At 44.6% G+C, this 24068-nt stretch overlaps 1 protein-coding gene and 1 non-coding gene across 5 annotated transcripts in view; one reads left to right on the top strand and one right to left on the bottom strand.

Moving 5' to 3' along the window:
* SIL1 (SIL1 nucleotide exchange factor) overlaps window positions 1–24068 on the top strand; it is a 349165-nt gene that overhangs the window by 93392 nt on the left and 231705 nt on the right. The gene's annotated exons all lie outside the window — the stretch shown is intronic.
* Window positions 14363–14438, bottom strand: TRNAV-GAC (transfer RNA valine (anticodon GAC)). Its single transcript has one exon. It is a non-coding gene; the product is annotated as a tRNA-Val (tRNA).

The raw sequence follows: 24068 nt of genomic DNA, 5'->3' as shown, positions 1-24068 counted from the left end.
TAGGTTTCTTTATTTTCTAGATGGGGCAAACTAAGGCTTCATTGGGGCAATACCTTTCAGGGAAGCTTGAATTGACAGCCTGGTTTTCTATTCTTTGCTGAGTATTATTGCTGCTATTAGGTAGAGGGCTTTGTTTCCCTTTTTGGCAAAGAAGTAAGTGTGGAGTAGAATCAGAAGGACTCATGCAGTCCTTGGATATAATTTAATGCTCCACATCCCAATAGAGTAAACATTGTAAAGCGTACAAGATGGGTTTGGATTAATATCCTGACAACATACGGGTTGGCATGTAGGGCACTCCTGGGAGACCCTCCTCATTAGGTAGACACAGTCTACCTTTGCTGGTGGCCCTTTCCCACAGGTCTTTCTAGCAGCTGTGTGCACCCTCTGCTTTCCACAGCTTCAGGGGGAAAAAAAACCAATGTTAACGGATGAAAGTCCTCATACAGGAGGCAAAATGAACTGACAATCCTGAGAAGAGACTCTATGTTTTAGTAATACTTTGCTTCTTCTGAGTTTGTCCAGGTTATTCACGTCCATTAGAAACACTGGCTGATTTTCAGCACTGGTCTCTTTAGAATATAACATTGAATATCATCTTGCCTTTTCAACTCTGTTTTCCCTGACATCCTGGGGATAGGTGGTCTCTGAGCTCCAGAGAGGCAGTGAGCAACATGGAAGGAAGCCTCTGTTGCTACTGAAGACCAAGCAGAAATCCTTTTTACTTTTTCTATTTCTACTTAAATCAGAATTAGATTACCTTCAAAGAGAATTTTGTGCATTACTGCCACAGCTCAGAATAGAAGAGGCTCCTGATTCCTTGTTTGTAATCTCTGAAGAGGACTTGTTAGGGACATGCTCAGGTTGGCTCTTCCAAAGAGAGTTGTACCAGAGATAGGTACTGGCTTCCTCAGGCACTCACTGGTTGGCAGCTTTGTAGGTCTGGAAACTCAGCTAGTTCACCCAAGTTTAAGCTCCAGTGACTGTCTTAAGCACAGAAATTCATGCGATCATCAAACCCCAGTTCTGGAGTTGGTTTATGTGAACAGGAAGGAGCCCTGTCTCCTCTATAGGAAAGGTCAGCTGGGAAGCTCACTCTTGGAGGAAAACAAGGTGAAGCATGGTGGGAAGTTCTCTGTCGTAGCATTAGATATACCCAGATTTAAACCATGTACTAGCTGTGAGTCTTCAGATGAGTTACTTACCATCTCTGCTTCTATTTCTTCATCTGTAACTCCCCTGGGGTTTTCAGGTATATAGTAAGCACTGAGTAAAATATAAGGTCTACCGGAAAGTTCTGTCCGTTTTTGGAATAAAACAAAATACAAATTTTTCTTACCATCAATAAACTTTATTAAATAATATAATTGCCATTATTATTAATGATTTCTTGCCAGCATGAGGGCAATTTGTATATCCCATTTTTGAAAAATGTTTTATCTTTTGATGCGAAAAATGGAACCAGTGCTTGTTTGATATCTTTTCATTTTTGAATTTTTTGCCCTTCAACAAATTTTGTAAGGACAAAAACAAGTGATAGTCGGAGGGTGCTAAGTCCGGGGAATATGGTGGATGCGACAGACATGCTTCTGTAGCATTTCTTCCTTGTTGAAATTCGTAAAAATTACAGTGGCGTAAATGAACTTTATCAGTAGCCATGGGTACACTATGGCTTCACACTTAAGACTAACGTGAATCAACTTTTAGTTAATTTGCTACGTCAGTATATATACATTAAGTGATAAAAATAGAGAGGCACACATGCGCCAAATAAACGTGCTTACGTGTCAAAACTTGATGTGATAGAAACGGACAGAACTTTCTGGTAGACCTTATATTTTTGTCCCCTATAGTCTCTTCTTTCCTTTCCTCTCCTCTTCTTTCAGCTTTGTCCTTTAGGGATATATAAGTAGTCTGACCAAAACACGCTTCTCAATCTCTTAGGGCACCAGGAATGTATATGAAAGGGATTCATTTTTATTGTTTAGGTTCTCTTTTATGTATTAGTTGCAGACCATAGCCCTTTTAACCACAGGTTACAGTAGGATCAACTAGATTTTAGCTTTCCTCACTCCTTCCCAACCTAAGGAGTCTTCCTGGTTACCATTTAATCAGTAATTCTTTGCTTAACACTATGTGATTATCCAATACTGCTTGGCCATGAGAATATAATGGCGAGTGAGAAAGATATGGTCCCTGCCCTCAGTAACACCTCTCCAGATTCCCTCTTTAGGTGGGTTGCTTCTGTGGATGACTGGTCTTGTTCACTATTTGTTGCTATATACTAATTTCCTTCTAAGAGGGCAATCTTTTCCCCAGACCTAGGGGACAATGCCCCTTTGTGCTGCCTGGGCCTTGCCTGCTGGCTTGCCTGGTGGCTGGCTTACCTGCTCCCAAGCAATGACAGCAGTGTGCTGAGGCTGAAGGGGAAAGCCTCACGGATTCCAACTGCCTCGGCCACATGTCCCCAGAGCTTGCGCTTGGCATTCTTCAATGGTTCTTTTCTCCTGACACACGTATTATAGTGTTCACTGGTAATTTAAATTCAAATAACCTTCTTCTGTCTTTCTGCCTTAACCTCCCACCCCCCAAACCAAACCAAACCAACAAACAAAAGGAAACCCTGTGTGTTACAGGGTAGAGAACAAAGCAGGCCAGGTGGGATTTGTTTTTATCGTGTGTTTTTTATGTAGCCTTGCTAAGGGTTGCCTTTGCTTTAATAAGGCTAATGTATGATTGAGGCATATTGATATTCTGCAGTCATAGACCCTCACATCTTTCTCGACCTTGTTCATCATAAATAGTGTGACAGGTAGATTTGGGGCTTTGGCTTATAGGAAGTGGAACTTGTTTCTCCACTTTGGACTCTGGACTGTGTCATGGCCCCCTAGTGGGCCCTAGATAAAGAACGCCTAGCAGCCAGGTTGATGGATTTCTCAGCTTCAAAATAGGGGCCTGAAGGACTGCCCTCCTCTTTCTTTTGCCGATTTACCAGCTGTTGCCAAGAAGTGTGTGTGGGGAAGCAGGCAGAATGGCTCTCTGGGAGCCATTTATTTGATAACTCTCAGTGGAGAGATGCATTTTCCTCTCCTCTTGCTATGGTGTGTGGCATCGTGATTTGGTATTCTTGTCCCTCTGCAGTACTGAGGCTTGTGTATGATTCCTTCACAGCCCTGTTGGGATTTTTAACAATAAATTGCTTTCTGGTTGGTGTTTTTCCCAAATTCCATCAGTTTCCCAGGAGCGGGTGAGTGTGTCAACAATTAGGGGCCTAGTTGAGCCTCTATTTCTGGCTCTGTGATTACTGAAAATGTGGTGCCTGAGGCCAGATGAGCCATATTTCCCACTGCTGCTGGGGCTAGGCATTTGGCACAACTGGATTTAGCTTTCAGAGTCACACTAGAGGTTTGCTTGGAAAGGAGAGAGCACTAGGTGATTATTGCTTAAGTACCAGTTAAACCTATTAGCCAACAGATGTCAAATACAGGAAAAAAGTGCAATAATGGCTATTAAAGGCGTAATAATATCATTATAATAATCAGCTGGTATGGCTTTTGTTAAGAGGCAGATACTGAAATGAGTGCAGGGATAAGGGTTAACCTTGAACTACAGCACAATGAATGAATGCTTAACCTTGCAGGAGATGCTATGTGGATGTGGATGTGGATGATTCAGGAATGCAGTTGCTACCCCCTCTGTATAGCTAGAAAAGCTATGGAGACTTCAGCTGGGGTTGTCTGCCCTGTGGGTACTGTCTCTCTCATGGTGTGATGGAGCACACACCTTTCTTTGGTTTAAGGTGCTCTGGGTTGCAGGATTACTACCCCAGCTCTCAGCAGCAGTGGGTTCTGGGACTCCATCTCTGTGTGTCCATTTGAAATTTTCAGAAAATTCAGTCTCATACCCCTAGCTATAGATGACGAACTCCACTCCCAGCAGTGAGCTGTGCTTCATACTTGACATATGTCATACAAACTGGCTGAGGTGGGCTATGGTCATTGAGCTCAGCCTCTTCTTACCCAAGAACTTGGCAGAGCTGAATTTCCATTCTGCTTAAGAAGGTGGTGGTGAAGAGTAGAACTGGGCCTTGGATGACCCACAAAGGCAGCACTGGGGGTAGGAGAAGAGAGTCCTTGGATTCAGGCAGACCTGGGTGTGCTCCTGACCTTGCCATTCACTAGCAGTTGGACAGATTGTTTAAGCTTGCTGAACTTCAGCTACCCACCTGTGTTTGTGCTCATCTATGTCTCATTTGTTTTTCACTAATAGTTCTGTTTTTGAAGTGTCTGTCACTAGACCTGCCACTAAATAGTGCTCAGTAAATGCTTCTGCTTCCCCTACTCTGTCCCTTACAGCCTACCCGGAGTACTAAAATGGCAAGGACAAGACCCTCCTTCTGTAGGGAACTTGGCTTCAGTTAAAGCTTTATGCGAGCTTATTTATGCCCTGGTGTTGCTTCTGGGAGCCCTGATCCTAGTTCTTCTCTGAAGGTGACTCATCAGGGTAGATCTAGATAGTTAATTTTTGGACACACCTCTGCTTTATCCAAGGAGTAAAAGATAGGGTTTTAAATCCCTTCAGAGAATGGTATACCTCCTTCTGCCTCAGTCCCCTATAGCCCTGATCTCCCCTTTTTCTTTTGGGTGATTCACTTGGTGTCATTGCTTGCCCTAGGAGGTTGATAGTTGTTGGCTCAGTCTCTTTAGTGAGTAAAGGTTTTAGTGTTTGTATCTGGCTGGCCTTTGCTGTGGACTTTGTGTGTGTGTGTACTTTTATTTTGGAAGCCTGGAACACTCAGACAAAGTGATACCTTTTAGACTATTTTTGGCTCTGGGCCAGTTTATCGCTATGGCTACCATCAGAATGGATGGACTTAGAAGTAGCTGCTGTCAGAAATTTGGGAAAGAGGAAGGGGGAGAGGAAAGAATAATTTGGCTTGAGGTCCCACAAGGGGAGAACAGCTTCTCTGAGCAGAGCCATTTCATTTGGCAGAGCTTCATTTCCCTTCTCTCTAAAATTTTGTTCTTTCAGTGAGCAAGCATATATAGAGCAATGTTAAATTCAAACCTAGGATAAGCCCTAAAAAATTGTTGTGACCAGGTCAGATACAGTGCCTACTCAGTGTATTGATGTACACAGACATTAATAAAATTATAATCACACATACATGCAAAATTACAATTGTAATAAATTTATTTAAAAAATGAATATAGAGGTACCAGAGAACATTTGACAGAGATTTGACTTGGTTCTGGGTTAAGAGGGGGACAGAGAAGCAGGAACTGAAAGAAAGTATGGGGAGCACAGAGAGTAGAAGGAGACGGATACAGATGAGACTGGAGGGATTGTCAAGGGCAGGCCAGTAAGAGGTTGCTTGTTTTCCTTCAGTCAGCTAAATGGTAATCTTGAGACTGGCTCCCTGAAGTGCCACCTTGATCTTCCTGAGTCAAGTCCTCTCTCAGTGCCTATAATCAGTTGTTGGGGCCACCTGACCACTCAGCAGACATGGTGGCTCAGGGTGCTGGCATTTGGCATCTTTCCATCTTCCCAGGAAAAGGCCTGCAGGTTTTAGGCCTGTCACTTGTCAACAACTGACAGCTACAGAGACCTCTGTAATCTGTCATCTTGCTGTCCCTCTTTGGCTGTCCTACTGGGTGAGGGCTACTTCTTTTACCTTGCACCACTTACGCCACCGAGATGGGCAACTTCCTGACATGGGATGTGCCAAGTTGGCAAAGCTAGTACCTGCAAGTTGTGTAACATTTTCTATTGTGATGGGGTGATGTAAATGTGCATATTATCTCTTTTCGGGAGCAGCCAATGTCTGGAAGGCTGGAAATGGGCTATAGTTATTCTGCCACTGTATAGCCAGGAAGATTGATGTACAGGAAAGACCTGTAATATAAAGAAGCCTGGGTCAGAGTTGCTCACTGTCAGACCAAGTGTTAAGTGTATGGTGGGTAGTTGTAGACCCTAGACCAGAGCTCTTCCTCAGTGGCACTGTGGTCTTGCCCACTGTTCTTTCACTTTGCTAGAAGGCTTTGTTATATGGTGGTTAGGAGTATGGCATGGTCCTTGGACTGGGGGCAAACTTTAGTTAGAATCTTAGCTTACATCTGACCTGTGGTAGTGCAGTGGATAAAATGTTGACCTGGAATGCCTAGGTCACCAGTTTGAAACTCTGGGCTTGCCAGGTCAAGGCACTTACGAGAAGCAACTGTTATAAGTAGATGCTTCCCACTCCTCCCCACCTCCCCTCGCTTTCTTTCTTATCTCTTTAAGATCAATAAATAAAATCTTTTTTTTTCTTCCTTTTTTTTCAGTGAGAGGAGGGGAGGCAGAGACAGACTCTCTCATGAGCCCCGATTGGGATCCACCCAGCAAGCCCACTAAATGGTGTAGTTCTGCCCATCAGGGGCCATTGCTCTGTTGCTCAGCAACTGAGCTCTTCTTAGTGCCTGAAGCAGAGGCCATGGGGCCATCCTCAGCGCCCAGACCAACTTGCTTCAATCAAGCCATGGCTGCAGGAGGGGAAGAAAGAGAAAGAGAGAAGTGAGGGGGTGGGGTGGAGAAGCAGATGGGTTCCTCTCCTGTGTGCCCTGACTGGGAATTGAGCCTGGAACATCCACACGCCAGGCTGACGCTCTACCATTGAGCCAACTGGCCAGGGCCAATAAATCTTAAAAAAAAAAAAGAAAAAAAAAGAAAGAATCTTAGCTTAACCACTTACAAGCTGTGTGACCTTGGACAAGTTACTTCACTTCCCTAACTCATAGTTTTCTTAGCTCTAACTTGGGAATAATACTTCTATCTCACAGCGTTATTGGGAAGTATCAATGAGAATATGAAAAAGGAGCTTGGGTTTCTTCACAGGGTACATACTTAATAAAAAGTAGTTACGGCCTGACCAGGCAGTGGCAGAGTGGATAGAGTGTCGGACTGGGACACAGAGGACCCAGGTTCGAAACCCTGAGGTCGCCAGCTTGAGCGTGGGCTCATCTGGTTTGAGCAAGGCTCAGCAGCTTGAGCCTAGGGTGGCTGGCTTGAGCAAGGGGTCACTCGGTGTGCTGTAGCCCCCCAGTCAAGGCACGTATGAGAAAGCAATCACTGCCTGACCTGTGGTGGCACAGTGGCTAAAGTGTCGACCTAGAAATGCTGAGGTCGCCGGTTTGAAACCCTGAGCTTGCCTGGTCAAGGCACATATGGGAGTTGATGCTTCCAGCTCCTCCCCTCCTTCTCTCTCTCTGTCTCTCCTCTCTCTGTCTCTCCCTCTCCTCTCTAAAATGAATTAAAAAAAAAAAGTGTGATTTTTTGGCCCTGGCCAGTTGGCTCAGCGGTAGAGCGTCGGCCTGGCGTGTGGGGGGTACCCGGGTTCGATTCCTGGCCAGGGCACATAGGAGAAGCGCCTATTTGCTTCTCCACCCCCACCCCCTCCTTCCTCTCTGTCTCTCTCTTCCCCTCCCGCAGCCAAGGCTCCATTGGAGCCAAGATGGCCCGGGCGCTGGGGATGGCTCCTTGGCCTCTGTCCCAGGTGCTGGAGTGGCTCTGGTCGCCCCAGAACGACGCCCCGGAGGGGCAGAGCATCGCCCCCTGGTGGGCAGAGCGTTGCCCCTGGTGGGCGTGCCGGGTGGATCCCGGTCGGGCACATGCGGGAGTCTGTCTGTCTCTCCCCGTTTCCGGCTTCAGAAAAATACAAAAAAAAAAAAAAAAAAAAAAAAAAAAAAAGAAAGCAATCAGTGAACAACTAAGGTGCCACAACGAAGAATTGATACTTCTCATCTCTCTTCCTTCCCGTCTGTCCCTATCTGTCCATCTTTCTGTCACCCCCGCCCCCAAAAATGTACTTATAATTGTTATGGTTTATTTGGCAAACATTTTTTTTTTTTAAGGTGTCTGCTACGTGCTGGGCTCTATACTGAAAATGTGGTCCTGGCCTTGGTGCTTAGTCTTATAGTCGCTTTTTCTGCTGTTAGTCATCTGTAATTTCATACTTCAGTGAAACAAGGGGATATCCCTTAGGGAGGCTTCTAGAAGGGATCCAAGTCAAATGTCCACTTTTTGACTTTATCTTCTTCCTAGCCTCCTTGTCCACTGCCCCCAGCATGCCCTGATTCCCATTTGTTCTCTGCTTGGGGTTGGAGGGTGGTCAGTTCCTGGTTGAGTAGCCCTGCTTCTGCTGGGACTGCACCATCTGGAGCAGCCTTCTCTTTGGGCTGCCTCATGAGTCTCCATTTCTTGTAGCAAACATCTTTGCATCTTCTTGTTCTTAAAAGAAAACACTTCTGTTTTTGCTGTTACTTTTCTTTTGTAAAATGCCATGTAAGATAATTGACAAATGAGACCATAAAAGATAAGCTATGTTGTATTTCCTGTAAAGATTTGTTCAGTACTGAATCACTGAAATAAGATATTCCCCAGTGGTCTGAGGCGAACCTTTTTGTTCGTTCATTCATTCTTTCATTCATTCATTTTAGAGAGAGAGAGAGAGAGAGAGAGAGAGAGAGAGAGAGAGAGAGAGAAGGGGGGGGAGCAGGAAGCATCAGCTCCCATATGTGCCTTGACCAGCCAAACCCTGGGTTTCAAACAGTGACCTCAGTGTTCTAGGTTGATGCTTTATCCACTGCGCTACCACCATAGGTTAGGCGGAAATGACATTTTTAATGAGATTGTATTGGGGGAGGTTAATTTAAGTCTTTGTGGGGTTGGTAGGGTAGGGCAGAAAAGACAAAGCCTTTAACCATCTCTGAATTGGCATCTGTATTGGCTGAGAAGATAAGAGGATGTATTTGCCCAGAATGTCTATCCAGAGTGTCTGGAGCTGAGTGTGTAGGCCTTGACCTGTGCCCTTACTTTCTTCTCCATTCATGGGAATGAAGGTTGCTATAACGAGTTTATATGTCTATTCACTCACCATTTAGTAAGCTTTGTGTACTGTATACTATTGAAAGAAATGAAATTCCACTTCTGCTGATTGTTAATTAACTTTTTGACCTTGTCCTATTACTTCTGTGACTCAGTTTCCTCATCCAAATAAGGATGTTTTGATATCCAATTCCTGGGCAGTTAGGATGAAATGAGATAATGTACATCATACGCCTGGCACATGGTAGGTGCTCAGTGAATGGTGAGGGTTATAATGGCTTCAACAAATTTCCAACTCTGTCTAGGAGAGAAGCCACGGATGAAAGCATAGGTGCTTAAAAAGGCTGGACAAGGGCATGGTACAGTGAGACTGAATTTGGCTTGTTAGGGAAGTTTCCGGGGCAGGATATTGGAGTCAGGCCCCAATTGATGTCCCTCACTTGGAAAGATGAGTGACTGTTTCAGTTAGAGAGAAAGCAGTAGGCAGAAGGCTTGAGTGGTAACCAAGAAGAACTGTTGTCTCTTTTCTCTCTGTCAGGGAAGAGAGTGGAGTTATTAGAGCAAAGTGGCTATTTCAAGTCAGGCTAACCTGGGTTTCAGCTCTGCTGCATACATCCTGTGTGGCCTGGGCAAGTCACTTCCTCTCCTTTATTGTCTTTGGTGTCCTTGACTATGAAATGGAAATGATAATATTTATTTGTAGTGTTGGTTGAGGATTAAATAATATAATATATGTAAAACTCTTAGCATAGTGCTTTTCACTTTGTACATACGGTATTCAATAACTGATAGATTAAAAAACAGTTAAACATTTCTCTTGGGAAATGAAATGTCTAACTTCTGTGACCAGATAAATTTTTTGAAAAGTTAGTCTGATAGATAAAAGTGAAGTGGCTGCCAGGGGGTGGGGGTGGGGGTTGTAGTGAGGGAAAAATATACTGTGACAGAAAATTATTTGACCTTGGGTGATGGGCGCACAATGCAACCAACAGTCCAAATACTATAGAAATGTTTTTGAAACATATGTACTCTTATTGATCAATGTCACCCCATTAAATTTAATTTCTAAAAAAAAAAAGTCAGTCTGCATCTTATCAGGGTCCCTTAATAATGTCTTAAGGATCATGTCACTCCCCTGCCTTACACCCTCTGCTAGCTTAGTTAGCATCATGCTTAGAATCAAGTCCTCATTCCTGTGGATCAAATAAAGCTATGGGTTGCTCTGAAAGAAATGGGCATGCCTAAGCACTTGATTGTCCTGAATGTGTAACCTGTATTGTGGACAGGAAGCCACTATTAGGACAGAATATGGAGAGCCAGAATGGTTTTCTATAGGCAAAAGTTTAAGACAAGGGTGCATTTTATTTCCCTATATGTTTAATCTGTATACAAGATAGATACGAAAAACTGGGCTAAATTCAGAGGAAGGAGGGGTGAAAATTGGCAGAAGAAATACCATAACTTAAGACAGGGGTCCCCAAACGTTTTACACAGGGGGCCAGTTCACTGTCCTTCAGACCGTTGGAGGGCCGGAGTATAAAAAAAACTATGAACAAATCCCTATGTACACTGCACATATCTTATTTTAAAGTAAAAAAACAAAACAGGAACAAATATATACAATATTTAAAATAAAGAATAAGTAAATTTAAATCAACAAACTGACCAGTATTTCAATGGGAACTATGGGCCTGCTTTTGGCTAATGAGATGGTCAATGTCTGGTTCCATATTTGTCACTGCTAGTCATAACAAGTGATATGACATGCTTCTGGAGCCGTGAAGCATGCCTCTCGCATCACCGGAAGTAGTACTGTACGTGAGCGACGCAGTGCTTTGTGGCTCTCACTGACCACCAATGAAAGAGGTGCCCCTTCTGGAAGTGCGGCGGGGGCTGGATAAATGGCCTCAGGGGGCCGGGCAGTAGTTTGGGGACCCCTGACTTTAAATATGTAGATGATACCATCTAACTGGTAGAAAGTAGCAATGATGTGAAATAAGTTGTGATGGAAGTAGAGGAAAGTGCCAAAGCAAATCTGCATTTGAACATCAAGAAGACAAAAATTATGCCCTGGCCGGATGGCTCAGTGGTGAGCGTTGGGCTGGCGTGCAGGAGTCCTGGGTTCAATTCCCGGCCAGGGCACACAGGAGAAGCGCCCATCTGCTTCTCCACCCCTCCCCCTCTCCTTCCTCTCTGTCTCTCTCTTCCCCTCCTGCAGCCAAGGCTCCATTGGAGCAAAGTTGGCCCGGGCGCTGAGGATGGCTCTGTGGCCTCTGCCTCAGGCGCTAGAATGCCTCTCTGGTTGCAACAGAGCGACGCCCCAGATGGGCAGAGCATCGCCGCCTGGTGGGCGTGCCTGGTAGATCCCGGTTGGGTGCATGCGGGAGTCTGTCTGGCTGCCTCCCCATTTCCAACTTCAGAAAAATACAAAAAACCTCCACAAAAACCAAAAATTATGACTACAGAAGAAATACATGACTTTAACATAGACAATTAAATTGTTAAAGATTTTGCTTGCCTTGGCTTATTCAAATGGAGACTGCAGTCCAGAAGTCAGGAGAAGACTGACACTTGAAGGCACAGCGCTGGAAGAATTAGGAAAGATCACCAAGAGTAAAGATGATTGTTAGGGACCAAGGCTAAGATCACCCACACTTTCATATTCCTGATTACTATGTATGGATGCAAAAGTGGGACAATGAAGAAAGCTGCTAGAAAAAAAGAATGGATTCATTAGAAATATGGTATGGAGAACTCTACATATACTCTGAACTGCCTGAAAGATGAACAAGTGGGTCTTGGAGTAAATTAAGCCTGAAAATTACTGGAGGCAAAAATGACAAACCTGAAACTGTTCCTTTGGGCACATCCCAAGAAGGCAGGTTCTTTGGGAAAAACAATAATGCTGAGAAAAGTAGAAGACAGCATGAAAAGAGGAAGACCAAATATGATGTGTATTAACTCCATAAAAGAAGCCATAGGCAAGAGCTTACAGGAGCTGAGCTGGGCTGTAGAGGACAGGACATTGTGGACATCATTCATTCATAGGGTAGCCAGGTGTCAGAGCCGACTCAACAGCACTTAATTACACACACCATACCCTGGTTACAGGCTTTTCAGGAGCAGATCCCTGCTTGCATGCCTTGGCAGCTGCATTTCCTACACTCCGTCCCACACCTTCAATGTTGTGGCCACAGTGACCTTTCTGCTTTTTGCACAGAGGGCCTTTGCTACAAATGTACCCTCTGCCTGGAATACTCTTACTTCACTTTGTCTTGATTGGCTCCTTGTCATTCACATCTCCATTCTGCTGTTACTTAGGAGAAAGGATCTTCCTTTTTTTCCTCTGGTGTAAAATAACAACTACTCATGTCACCTTAACATAGCCATCTGCTATTTTTCTTGTTTGCTCCTTGTTGACTCTCTGTTTTCCCCCCACCAAAATGGAAGTTTCAGGAGAGTAGGTAGGGATCACATCTGTTACGTTCAGAGCTGTATTCCCAAGTGCTAGGAACAGAGCCTGGAATGTGGGTCCAGATGATCAAACATTTGTAAAATGAATGAGTTTGTGAATAAGAATGGATCTGTTGTTATTCAGAACCTGGGCTCAGAGGTGTTCACATTCATACTGTTTTGTTATTTTAAATACGTAAATGTAATCAAGATGGCTTCTTTGTTCATTGCTTGTTGTCTTCCCACCCTATCTCCTCCCCTAATATATTAATTGGAACTTTCTGAGGAGAGGCTATTTTCCCTGGCTTCATTTTATGTAGCTCTCTTCTAAGCATATTGTGGTTGCTGGGGTTTGGGTTTTTCTGTTTATAAGGAAGCAAGCTTTAGTGCATTTGCCTGGAATAAAACAAACACAATAGCTCACTAAGATATGGCAAATTTATCTTACAGTACTCTGATTTTCTACTGACACTTTTTGCAATACTACCAAAGTTCTTAGACCCAAGGACATTAGGCAGGAATTGACAAATTGACAGTGGCTAGATAGAAACAATTATGGAATGTGAGTAGCAGGGTGAGACATGGGGAACTCAGAGGGGATAGTGCTTCTTTCTGGCATGGCCTCATTCTTCCATGGCAAAAATAGTAGTGTGAGCGAGACTTTTGCAGAAGGCCTGTAATGTAGGGAGCTGCGAGGACTGTAAGGGGGAGTTGCTGGTGTGTCCACCTGGTTTAGGACAGTGTTTTTCAGCTGCCAGCCTGCTAGAGATTTGATGCTCTTTGCTGTGTGAGGGAAGTGCTCCAAGCTCCCTGGAGTAAGGAGGAAGTAGGACTCCAGCTACCTTTGTAGCTGTTTGGTTCCTAAATATTATTAGTGCTCAAAAACCTGGTCCTGGATTTAGAGAATAAAATCCGAGGCATGAATATGAGCAGGAGATGGTGTCTGGAGCCAGCAGAGATGGACTTCTATTCCTTAAAAGGGTCAGTATTTTTTGAGAATGGTAGCCATGGCAGACACTGGTCTCTACTGATTTTCAAGGCTCCCTTTCTCCCACTCAAAGCTGCCTTCTCCTTTCTCTTATGTACATGGTTTCCTTAACATGCCTTGGATATTGTTGACCCTTCACTATTTGTAAAGCTCTCAAATGAAGGACATTGGATGACCTCCTTGTCAGCTCTCTCCTTTGCTTATTTCCTTTTTTGAAGGACTTAGCCTTGTGGCTAACTCAGGGTATTCGATCACTCTTGCTGCTACTTTAAAGTCAGTTTACTGACTGTCTTTCATCCTTCTGGGGCAGTGATTTTCAACCAGTGTGCCGCAAAAAAAAAAATTTTTTTTTTGTTTGTATTTTTCTGAAGCTGGAAACAGGGAGAGACAGTCAGACAGACTCCAGCATGCGCCTGACCGGGATCCACCTGGCACGCCCACCAGGGGGCGAAGCTCTGCCTACCAGGGGGCGATGCTCTGCCCCTCTGGGGCATCGCTCTGTTGCGACCAGAGCCACTCCAGCACCTGGGGCAGAGGCCAAGGAGCCATCCCCAGCGCCCGGGCCATCTTTGCTCCAACGGAGCCTCGCTGCAGGAGGGGGAGAGACAGAGAGGAAGGAGAGGGTGAGGGGTGGAGAAGCAGATGGGCGCTTCTCCTGTGTGCCCTGGCCGGGAATCGAACCCGGGACTTCTGCACGCCAGGTCGACACTCTACCACTGAGCAAACCGGCCAGGGCCTGCAAGAATTTTTTTTTTTGTATTTTTCTGAAGCTGGAAACGGGGAGAGACAGACAGACTCCCGCATGCGCCCGACCGGGATCCACCCGGCTCACCCACCAGGGGCGATGCTCTGCCCACCAGGGGGCGGTGCTCTGCCCCTCCGGGGCGTCGCCCTGTTGCGACCAGGGCCACTCTAGCGCCTGGGGCAGAGGCCAAGGAGCCATCCCCAGCGCCCGGGCCATCTTTGCTCCAATGGAGCCTGGGCTGCCGGAGGGGAAGAGAGAGACAGAGAGGAAGGAGAGGGGGAGGGGTGGAGAAGCAGATTGGTGCTTCTCCTGTGTGCCCTGGCCGGGAATCGAACCCGGGACTTCTGCACGTCAGGCCGACGCTCTACCACTGAGCCAACCGGCCAGGGCTCCGCAAGAATTTTTAAAACATAAAATACTTGATTTAGTCAGGGGCACTGACCTCTTTTCCCTTAGATTCTCAAATTAAAAAATGACAACAGCCAACACAACAATAGCTGTCCAGTGTGAATGAATTAAAATTATGTGGGTTTTTTTTTTGTCAGAGAGGCAAGAAATAAATATTTTGGTGTGCTACAGAATTTTAGTACTGTACAGTTTTTGTGCCATGAGATGAGAAAGGTTGAAAATCGCTGATTTAGGGTAATCTTTAATTTATACTTAATTAACATCTATAAATTCACCTTTAGTGAAGTCCCCCACCCCATCCCAATCCCCCTTTTTTATGCAAGAATTGCAGCTCTATGCCAGCAAGACAAGTATTCAAAGATTCTGATGCCAGAGGGTGGCTTTTTGGTAGACAAGTGAATGCCTCTCTCAAGCAACTTTCTCTGAACTCAAAAATCATGTTCTCACTTCTTTCAGCCTCCCCTCTTTCTGAGCTAAATATGACCTTTCTTCCTTTAATCTTACTTGCTCTATTTCCTGGCCTTTGCATAGTTTACACCCTTTTTAATTCGAGTGTTTTCTTTCTTTTTCTTAAAAAACATTTTTTAAATTTATTTATTGATTTTAGTGAGGAAGAGGGAGAGAGAGAGTGACAGAAACATAGATCTGTTCCTGTATGTGCCCTGACTGAGGATTGAACCAGCAACCTCTGTGCTTTGGGATGATGCTCTAACCAATTGAGCTATCGAGCCAGGCCCAAAGGAGTGTTTCTTTAAGAATCTATCACAGCTTTCTTTCTTTCTCTTTCTCTCTCTCTCTTTTTGTGTGACAGAGATAGAGACAGAGGGACAGATAGGGACAGACAGACAAGAAGGAGAGAGATGAGAAGCATCAAATCTTCATTGCAGATCCTTAGTCTCCTTAGTTTTCTCCTTAGTTGTTCATTGATTTTTTTCTCATGTCTCTTGACCAGGGGCCTGTAGCAGGGCGAGTTATGCCTTGCTCAAGCCAGTGACCTTGGGCTTTAAGCCAGCAACCATGGGGTCACGTCTATGATCCCATGCTCAAGCCGATGACCTTGCGCTTAAACCAGATGACCCTGCGCTCAAGCCAGTGACCTCGGGGTTTCGAACCTGGGTCTTCCGTGTCCCAGGCTGACACTCTATCCATTGCGCCGCTCCTGGTCAGGCTGTTACAGCTTTCTTTCTGCCAGGGTTGTAGGTAATATGTTAGGTTTCATCGCACCCCCCCCCCCCCCATTATAACTTGTTTTTTTGTGATCATAGAAATGTGTTTCGGATGGGTAAAATGCACTGTTACACTCTTCCCATTTTGGCTGTGACACATAATTCTATCATTTAAAGGTGAATCATCCAGGGAGTTCCCAAACCAAAGATGCTTTTAACCTTCAGTGGTAGTGCTGGCCTAAGTTTCTGTAATGCCTGATTAGGCTACTTATTTTTCTTTTTTTTGGTTAAAAAGTAAACAAACACATTTTTTATATTGATTTACATTTATTTTCTCTTCTTTCCTTAAATCCTAAGTGATAACTTCTTTATTTTTTTATTTATTTATTATTTTTTTTGTATTTTTCTGAAGCTGGAAAGGGGGAGAGACAGTCAGACAGACTCCCGCATGCGCCCGACCGGGATCCACCCGGCACGCCCACCAGGGGGCGATGCTCTGCCCCTCCAGGGCATCGCTCTGCCACGACCAGAGCCACTCTAGCGCCTGGGGCAGAGGCCAAGGAGCCATCCCCAGCGCCCGGGCCATCTTTGCTCCAATGGAGCCTTGGCTGCGGGAGGGGAAGAGAGAGACAGAGAGGAAGGGGGGGTGTGTGGAGAAGCAAATAGGCGCTTCTCCTATGTGCCCTGGCCGGGAATCGAAACCGGGTCCCCCGCACACCTGGCCGACGCTCTACCGCTGAGCCAACCGGCCAGGGCCGATAACTTCTTTAAAACAGTTGTCAGTCTTTGTGTTCACAAGAGTTTGGAGGATTAGGCCTCTTTGTGTGTGTGTGTATGACAGAGACAGAGAGCAAGACAGAGAGGGACAGACTGGAAGGGAGAGAGATAGGAAACATCAATTCTTCATTGCGGCACCTTAGTTGTTCCCTGACTGCTTTCTCATATGTGCCTTTACTAGGGGGCTGCAGCAGAGTGAGTGACCTTGGGCTCAAGCCAGCGACCATAGATAGGGTCATGTCTGTGATCCCAGCTCAAGGCAGCGACACCTCGCTCAAGCTGGCAAGCCTGCGCTCAAGCCGGATGAGCCCGCACTCGAGCCAGCAACCTCGAGGTTTCAAACCTGGGTCCCAGTCCGACACTCTATCCACTGCACCACTGCTTGGTCAGGTGGATTAGGCCTCTTAATCTTGCCCCTATATTCTTCACCTATGCATCTGATAGAATAATAATAAACTGCTATGGGAACAGCTCTCAAATGTCTCTCTTCTCTTATACACACCCACACACATGAACGTGTTCATATTCTAGAGAATGGACACTTCTCTAAGGAATACATCCTGTTTAATGCAAATGTCCTTTATTATATCAAAATTCAGGAGACTTTGAAAAAGGCAGAATTAGTGTGGTCCCCCCCCCACAAAAAAAGGGCTCAGAGCTCTTAAACCTTAAAAACCTGCTACTCAGAGAGCTTCAACAAAGCTGACAAAATGCAAACCTCATGTAGTAAGACTCTTCTCTCCTCTAATCTTTTTTTCCCCTTTCTCTATTTATTGTAACATCCCCTTTCATGGTCTTACCTTTCTAGAAAGTTGATTCCTTTTTCCCTGTTGGCTCTTAGCAGAGGAAGCAGCAGGATTTCTGGCTCGAATTTACGGTTTACATTTCTTCTCTATTCCCTCTCTTTTGCCCCCAGTTCCTCATCTCCCAGTAGTACTCTGCCCTCCTCCCCAAGTCAGAGTGGACAGTGTTACCTCCACTGATATGCAGCTTTGGCATATGATGGTGGCAGTACTGGCTTAGTGATTTATTATATTTGGGAGCCTGTTTTGTGCATGTGCTGCTAGATGAGGAAATGTTTTTTTGTTTTTTGTCTTTGGTACTATCTTTCCCCTTGCCTGCCTAGGTCCCATGAGCCCTGTTGCCAAGGGAATGGAGAACTCTTTACCATGATTAAATCATTATTCCATAAAGTTATGAAATAGCAGTTCAGAGCAAGATGTCAGGGAGTCTCCCTGAAGTTTCCATGAAACAGGTGACCTTTTAGTTACACCTTTTTTTCAACATATTTGAAGATCCCTTTGAGGAGAGTTAAAGCAATAATTAGAACTTCAGCAAAGAAAACTAATTTGGAGCCAGAATATTTTAATAAGCTTAAAAGATCAAAACCAGCTGATACATAATAAATAGGAGTTTGAGCTTTGTTCTCTTCTTATTTATTCCTTTCTCTTTTGCATTATTATTTTTGGGTGTTCTTCCGAAGACTTACTTGGGTATTCTCCTTTATTTTCCTGGTGGTGGAATGAGGATATTGGTGACAGCCTGCTGAGATTCAGGCAGGTTGAGGGAGTAGAAGTGGGCTGCCTTCAGGAACTGCTAAATCCAGGGGTTTGGGTTCATCAGGGGTTGGGGTAGGCTTGCTTTTACTTCTAGATCCATTTGCATTCTCCCAGGGATTCTTTGGGGCTGACTATATTTGCCAGATGATTCTCTCTGAGAAATGAAATTAATTTTCTGGGTGGTTCTAAGAATTTTTGCCAATCTGAGCAGTGAGAGGCTCAAGTCAAAGATATGTGGATTTATCTCCTTAAAGTCTTTAGGTGACAGTAGTATGGCCCCCAATCCGTTTGGGAGGCAGGCAGTTCTGTATAATAGTTAAGAGTTTGGGCTTTGGAGTCAGATTTGTTTTCTAATTCTGTCTCTGCCACTCGTTAGCTCGTGACCTTGGAAAAATGACAACCCTCTGAGTCTTAGCTTTCTCATCTGTAATGGGATAATGATAGTACCTATGACATAGGGTTCTTGTGAGCCCAATATATAGGGATTATCTACTCTTTAAATGTTAGCTATAATGTTATTTTAAGTTACTGATTGAAAATCAAAGTGAGCCTTCTTGGGAAGAGAAAAGGAGGAAGTTGCTAGAAGAACCTTGAAGGACAATATGGAGTTCAGGGGGAGAAAAGAAGCATCTAGCAAAAAAGAAAAGTAGGAGGCCCTGGCTGGTTGGCTCAGTGGTAGAGCATTGGCCTGGCTTGTGAAGTCCTGGGTTTGATTCCCAGTCAGGGCACACAGGAGAAGTGCTCATCTGCTCCTCCACCTCTTCCTCTCTCGCTTCTCTTTTTCTCTTCCCCTCCTGCAGCCAGGCTTGATTAGAGCAAGTTGGCCATGGGTGCTGAGGATGGCTCCATGGCCTCTGTATCTGGCCCTAAAAATGGCTCTGGTTGCAATGGAGGAAGGGCCCCAGATGGGTAGAGCATTGCCCCCTAGTAGGCTTGCCTGGTGGACCCCGGTTCGGGCATGTGTGATAGTCTGTCTCTACCTCCCCTCCTCTCACTAAAAAATTAAAAAAAAAAAAAAAAAGAAACAAAAGTAGGAGAACTCTGGGTACTCTAATGAATTACCTATTGTTTTACTACATTAGTGAGTCCCAAGTCTTCCCCTTTGCTAATCCACCAACCTGGTTTTCTCCTAGAAACCGGAAGCTAGTTACTGGCTTCTCAGCCAAGATCAAATACGATGGCAACCACAATGTCCTCCAGTACCAAGATATGATTATTGTTACAAAGCATACTGCCATGTTTACCACCTGCACTTTGAAGTGTTAGAAATATTTAAAACTGAGTCATACATGTCAGAACAGTTTTAAAAAGTGCATTTTGGGAGCTGTACCTTTGCCCTGACAGTATGTTTATAGCTTGCTTATTTTATTTTATTTTTAGAGGGGGGCGGAGAGACAGAGACAGGAAGGGAGAGAGATGAGAAGCATCAACTCATAGTTGTGTCACTTTAGTTGTTCATTGATTGCTTCTCATACATGCCTTGACTGGGGGGCTCCAGCTGAACCAGTGACCTTTGGGCTCTAGCCAGTGATTGTGGGATCATGTTGATGATCCCACACTCAAGCTGGTGAGCCTGCACTCAAGTTGGCAACTTCGGGGTTCTGAACTTGGGACCTCAGCATCCCAGGTTGACATTCTATCTATTGAGCCACCACTGGTCAGGCTATTAGCTTGCTTATTAATTCCAGGATTGCTTAACTTGAAGCACCTCTGTGTCAGCCTGCTCACATAACACTCATCCTGAAGGCTTAGAGAGAGGGGCTCAGCCTGACTCACTTGTTCTCTCTTGTCCCTGAGAAGTCATCAAGTGATGAACAGGGGGCAGGGGGAAGACTGAACTACTTGTGGCTGATGCTTCTCCCCAAATGCGTCTGTGTGGGAAAGAACAAATTGAAAGCTGAATGGCGCAGAACAACAGTTTAGGAGACTCAATGTTTTGGAAAACAGTGAAGTTCAAATAAATTAGATGAAAACCTTTAACAGTTTGGTTTGCTTTCTCATCAAGATGTTGGACTCTAGGCTATTTCTCTCCTTACCTGATAATTAGAACACTAAGATGTTAGTTTGGTCTCTGATAAAGCTTTGCTGTGATATGGAGTAAGGAGAGAGGCTTGTCTGGAGGCACTGCAGCATAGGGATTATCAGCTCTGATTACTTCAAGCCTTGGCAGGGTCACCCACCAGAGTACTTGAGTCTGTCTTAGGGAGGCTGTGTGCAGAAAAAGAGCCAAGGTACAGGCCTCAAGAGAGCAGGCCTGGAGTCACAAGGACCCAGATTCAAAGCCTGGCTTTGCAACTACTTATTTGTTTCCTGTGGCTGCTGTATCAAATTAACACAAACTTGATGGCTTAAGACAGCAGAGATAGGGTCTGGCCAGGCAGTGGTGCAGTGGATAGAGCATCAGACTGGGACATAGTGGACCCATGTTTGAAACCCCGAGGTTCCCAGCTTGAGCGCGGGCTCACTAGCTTGAGCACAGGGTCGCTGGCTTGAGCGTGGGATCATAGACATGAGTCCCCATGGTTGTTGGCTTGAGCCCAAAGGTCACTGGCTTGAGTAAGGAGTCACTCACTACTGTAGTCCCCCAGTCAAGGCACATATGAGAAAGCAATTAATGAACAACTAAGGTGCTGCAACAAAGAATTTATACTTCTCATCTCTCTCCCTTTCTGTCTGTCCCTGTCTGTCCTTCTCTCTGTCTCTGTCACAAAAAAAAATCAGAGATAGGCCCTGGCTGGTTGGCTCAGTGGTAGAGCATCAGCCCAGCATATGGATGTCCTAGGTTCAATTTCCAGTCAGGGTCCACAGGAGAAGTGACTATCTGCTTCTCTATCCCTCTTTCTTTCTCTCTCTCTCTCCTTCCCTTGCCTCCCCGCCTCTTGCAGCCATGGCTTGAGTGGTTTGAGTGAGTTGGCCCTGGGTGCTGAGGATGGCTCAGTGGCCTCTGCCTCAGGTGCTAAAAATAGCTCAGTTGCTGAGTAACAGCCCTAGGTGGAGCTTGCCAGGTGGATCTTGTTGCCTCGTCTCCTCTCACTTAAAAAAAAAAAAAAGGAGAGGGAGATAGAGAGACAGACTCCTGCGTGTGCCTCAACCAGGATCCACCCAGCAAGTCCACTAGGGGGCGATGCTCTACACATCTGGGGCCGTTGGTCCATTGCTTAGCAATGGAGCTCTTTTTTTAGTGCCTGAGACAGAGGCCATGGAGCCACCCTCAGCTCCTGAGGCCAACTCACTTGAGGTAATCGAGCCGTGGCTGCTGGAGGTGGAGGGTGGAGACAGAGAGAGAAGAGGAGTGGAGAAGCAGACGGTTGCTTCTCCTGTGTGCCTTGACCAGGAATCGAACTCAGGACATCCACACGCTGGGCCAATGCTCTACCATTGAGGCAATCGTCCAGGGCTCCCTTCCTCTTATTTAAACAAAGCAAAAAACAGTAGAGATATATTCTCTCCTAGTTCTAAAGGCCAGAAGTCTGAAGTCAGAATCACTGGGCTGAAATCAAGCAGGGCTGTACTCTTTCCAGAGACCCTAGGGAAGACTCTGTTCCTTGCTAATTTCAGGTTCTGGTGGCTGCTGGCATTCCTTGGCTTATGGTCACATCACTCCACTCTTTTAAGTTCAGCATCTTCAAATCTCTCTGCTCTGTCTTCATATCACCTTCTCTTCTGTACTTGTGTCAGATCTTTCTCTGCTTCTTTCTTATAAGGACATTGTGATTATATTTAGGGACTATCCAGATACTCATTCAAAAGAATTATCTTAAGACCCTTAACTTAATCACATCTGCAAAGACCTTTTTAAAATAAGGTAACATTTATAGGTTTCATGCCTTAGGACCTGATATCTTTGGAGGGCTGTTTATTGTTTACAACACTGGGATTTGGGTAAGTGACCTTCACTAATGTTTCCTTATCTGTAAAATAAAAATGGTTATTTTATCTTCACCTTGTTTCCACGAGGCTTAAATGACACCTTATATGCCAAACACTTGACAGTGCCAAGTGTGTAGTTGTGCTAGTACTTAGTATTATTATTTATATACATATATATTATATGTTGCTATTACTATTTTTTAGCCATCTTCTGTCAAAGGGAGGAAAATAGTTCCTTAAGGGTTTGTTTGACTTGCAGCAGTTTCTCTCTCACCCCTACCCACCATGGTCCTCGCAGCCCTAAGATATTTGGCCATTACCCTCCACAGTCGGAAGTTGTGCCCTCAAGACCACCTTCTTACCAAGTCCTCCATTTTCCACGTGGACTGGTCTTTGGGAACAGGCCTTACCCTTCAGATCGGAATGTTTGTGTCCCTAAAAATTTGTATGTTGAAGCCCTAACCCTCAGTATGGCAGTATTCAGAATAAGGAAGTAATTAAGGTTAAATGAGGTCATAAGGGTGGGACCCTGATTTGATAGGATTAATATCCTCGCTCTGCATCCACACACTGAAGAAAGGCCATGTGAGTACATTGGGAGAAGGTGGCTATGAACAGGCCGGGAAATGCATTCTTACTAGAAACCAGATGGATCAGAATCTTGATCTTAAACTTTTAGCCACCAAAACTGTGAGAAAACAAATGTCTGTTGTTTAAGCCACCAAGTCAATGGTGTTTTGTTTTGTTATGAGGGCAGACTAATAGAGGGTGTATAACCTGACTTACACCCAGTGAGGGAAGAGCTTGAAATCTGGAATTATTCTCTAATTATTTATCTAAAATGATAAATTATTCATTTATCATTCAAGGCAGTTTACTGTGTTGCTGTTTTCTCATGGATAAGTGTAACTCCATAATGAAGCATGGAAGAATATTATTTTTACAGTGATGTTTAATATCTGATAACTATTAGCCAAAAGGTACATCCCCAGTGAGATACTATAAATATATTTTATCCGTTCTATTATTTGCTATTTTATAAACTCACCTCTAAAGCATTTTAATCTTGTTTTTCATACTTGTCTTCAAGTGACAAATTGTTCTGACTTGCAACTTTGGAGCATAATTACTGTGTTCATTAATTTCTTTTCTTTCCCTCTATTTATTACTAGTTTCTTGAAGAAATTTTTCCCTTGATTTACACTAACCAAGACAGGTAACTTGATTTTTTTTAAACTATCCTTATTGAGCATATCTACTTATTTATTCAATAAATATATATGTATATATTTAACTTATTGGCTTGAGAGAGAGAGAGAGAGAGAGAGAGAGATGGGTTTGTTGTTCCACTTATTTTATGCATTCATCAGTTGATTCCTGTATGTGCCCTGACTGGGGATTGAACATGCAGCCTTGGTATGTCAGGACAACACTCTAACTGACTAAGCTACCCAGCCAGGGCCAGGTCACTTGATTAAAAGAGTATTTTATAACACTGGGTTTTCTGGCTCCCTTGGCACACTGATAGGAGGGCTGTGTCAACATCTTAGCTGGTCTGAGCTTAGATGAAAAAGAGGCTTCTGGGGGGGGGGGGCTCTGTCCTAAGGCTGTTTTATATACTTTTTTTTTTTTGTACTGGGGTATTTCTGGGCAAGGGGTAGAAGAGGCTCACTTGGTTTTCTTACCAGAGATTCAGTCATAGACATAAACCAAGCATGTATTATGTACAGGACATTGTGCGTGGCACTGTGGGGGACATGGTTCTTGGCTCACAGGGCTGTTTATTCAGTACATGCTGATTAATTTAATGTGTGGCTGGACAGAGTGACCTTAGTATTCAGAGAGACTGAAGGGAGCAAGCCAGGGGCCAGTGACAGGGGACTAGTGGCTGGGTAAAGGGTGCTGTAACCTCCTGGAAATGTAACAGAATTGGAAGCATCTTCTTGAGGGCCAAGATGGCCTTGCTCTTGGAACTGCGAGAGGAAGCAGCAGAGGAGGAAGGCTATGTTAAAGCATGGGTAATTTTGCATTTAGTTTTTTTTCTGGTATTTTTGCCTTGTGAGTCCCCTCTTCTTTTCACTGTTCTGTGTGTTCTGTGTAAGTACACATGTTTCATAAATGTGATCACCTTAGACAGTTTAGGGAGGAGATGGAAAAATAGTAGTTTAGACAAGCTGGCTCAAGGTAGGGCAGAGACAGGGATGTATGTGAGTGAGATGCCTGGGAAAAGAGCTGAAGAA

The sequence above is a fragment of the Saccopteryx leptura genome, chromosome 6 (genome assembly GCF_036850995.1).
Source record: "Saccopteryx leptura isolate mSacLep1 chromosome 6, mSacLep1_pri_phased_curated, whole genome shotgun sequence".
NCBI classification, from domain to species: Eukaryota; Metazoa; Chordata; class Mammalia; order Chiroptera; family Emballonuridae; genus Saccopteryx; species Saccopteryx leptura.
This window is presented reverse-complemented; position numbering and strand designations above follow the sequence as displayed.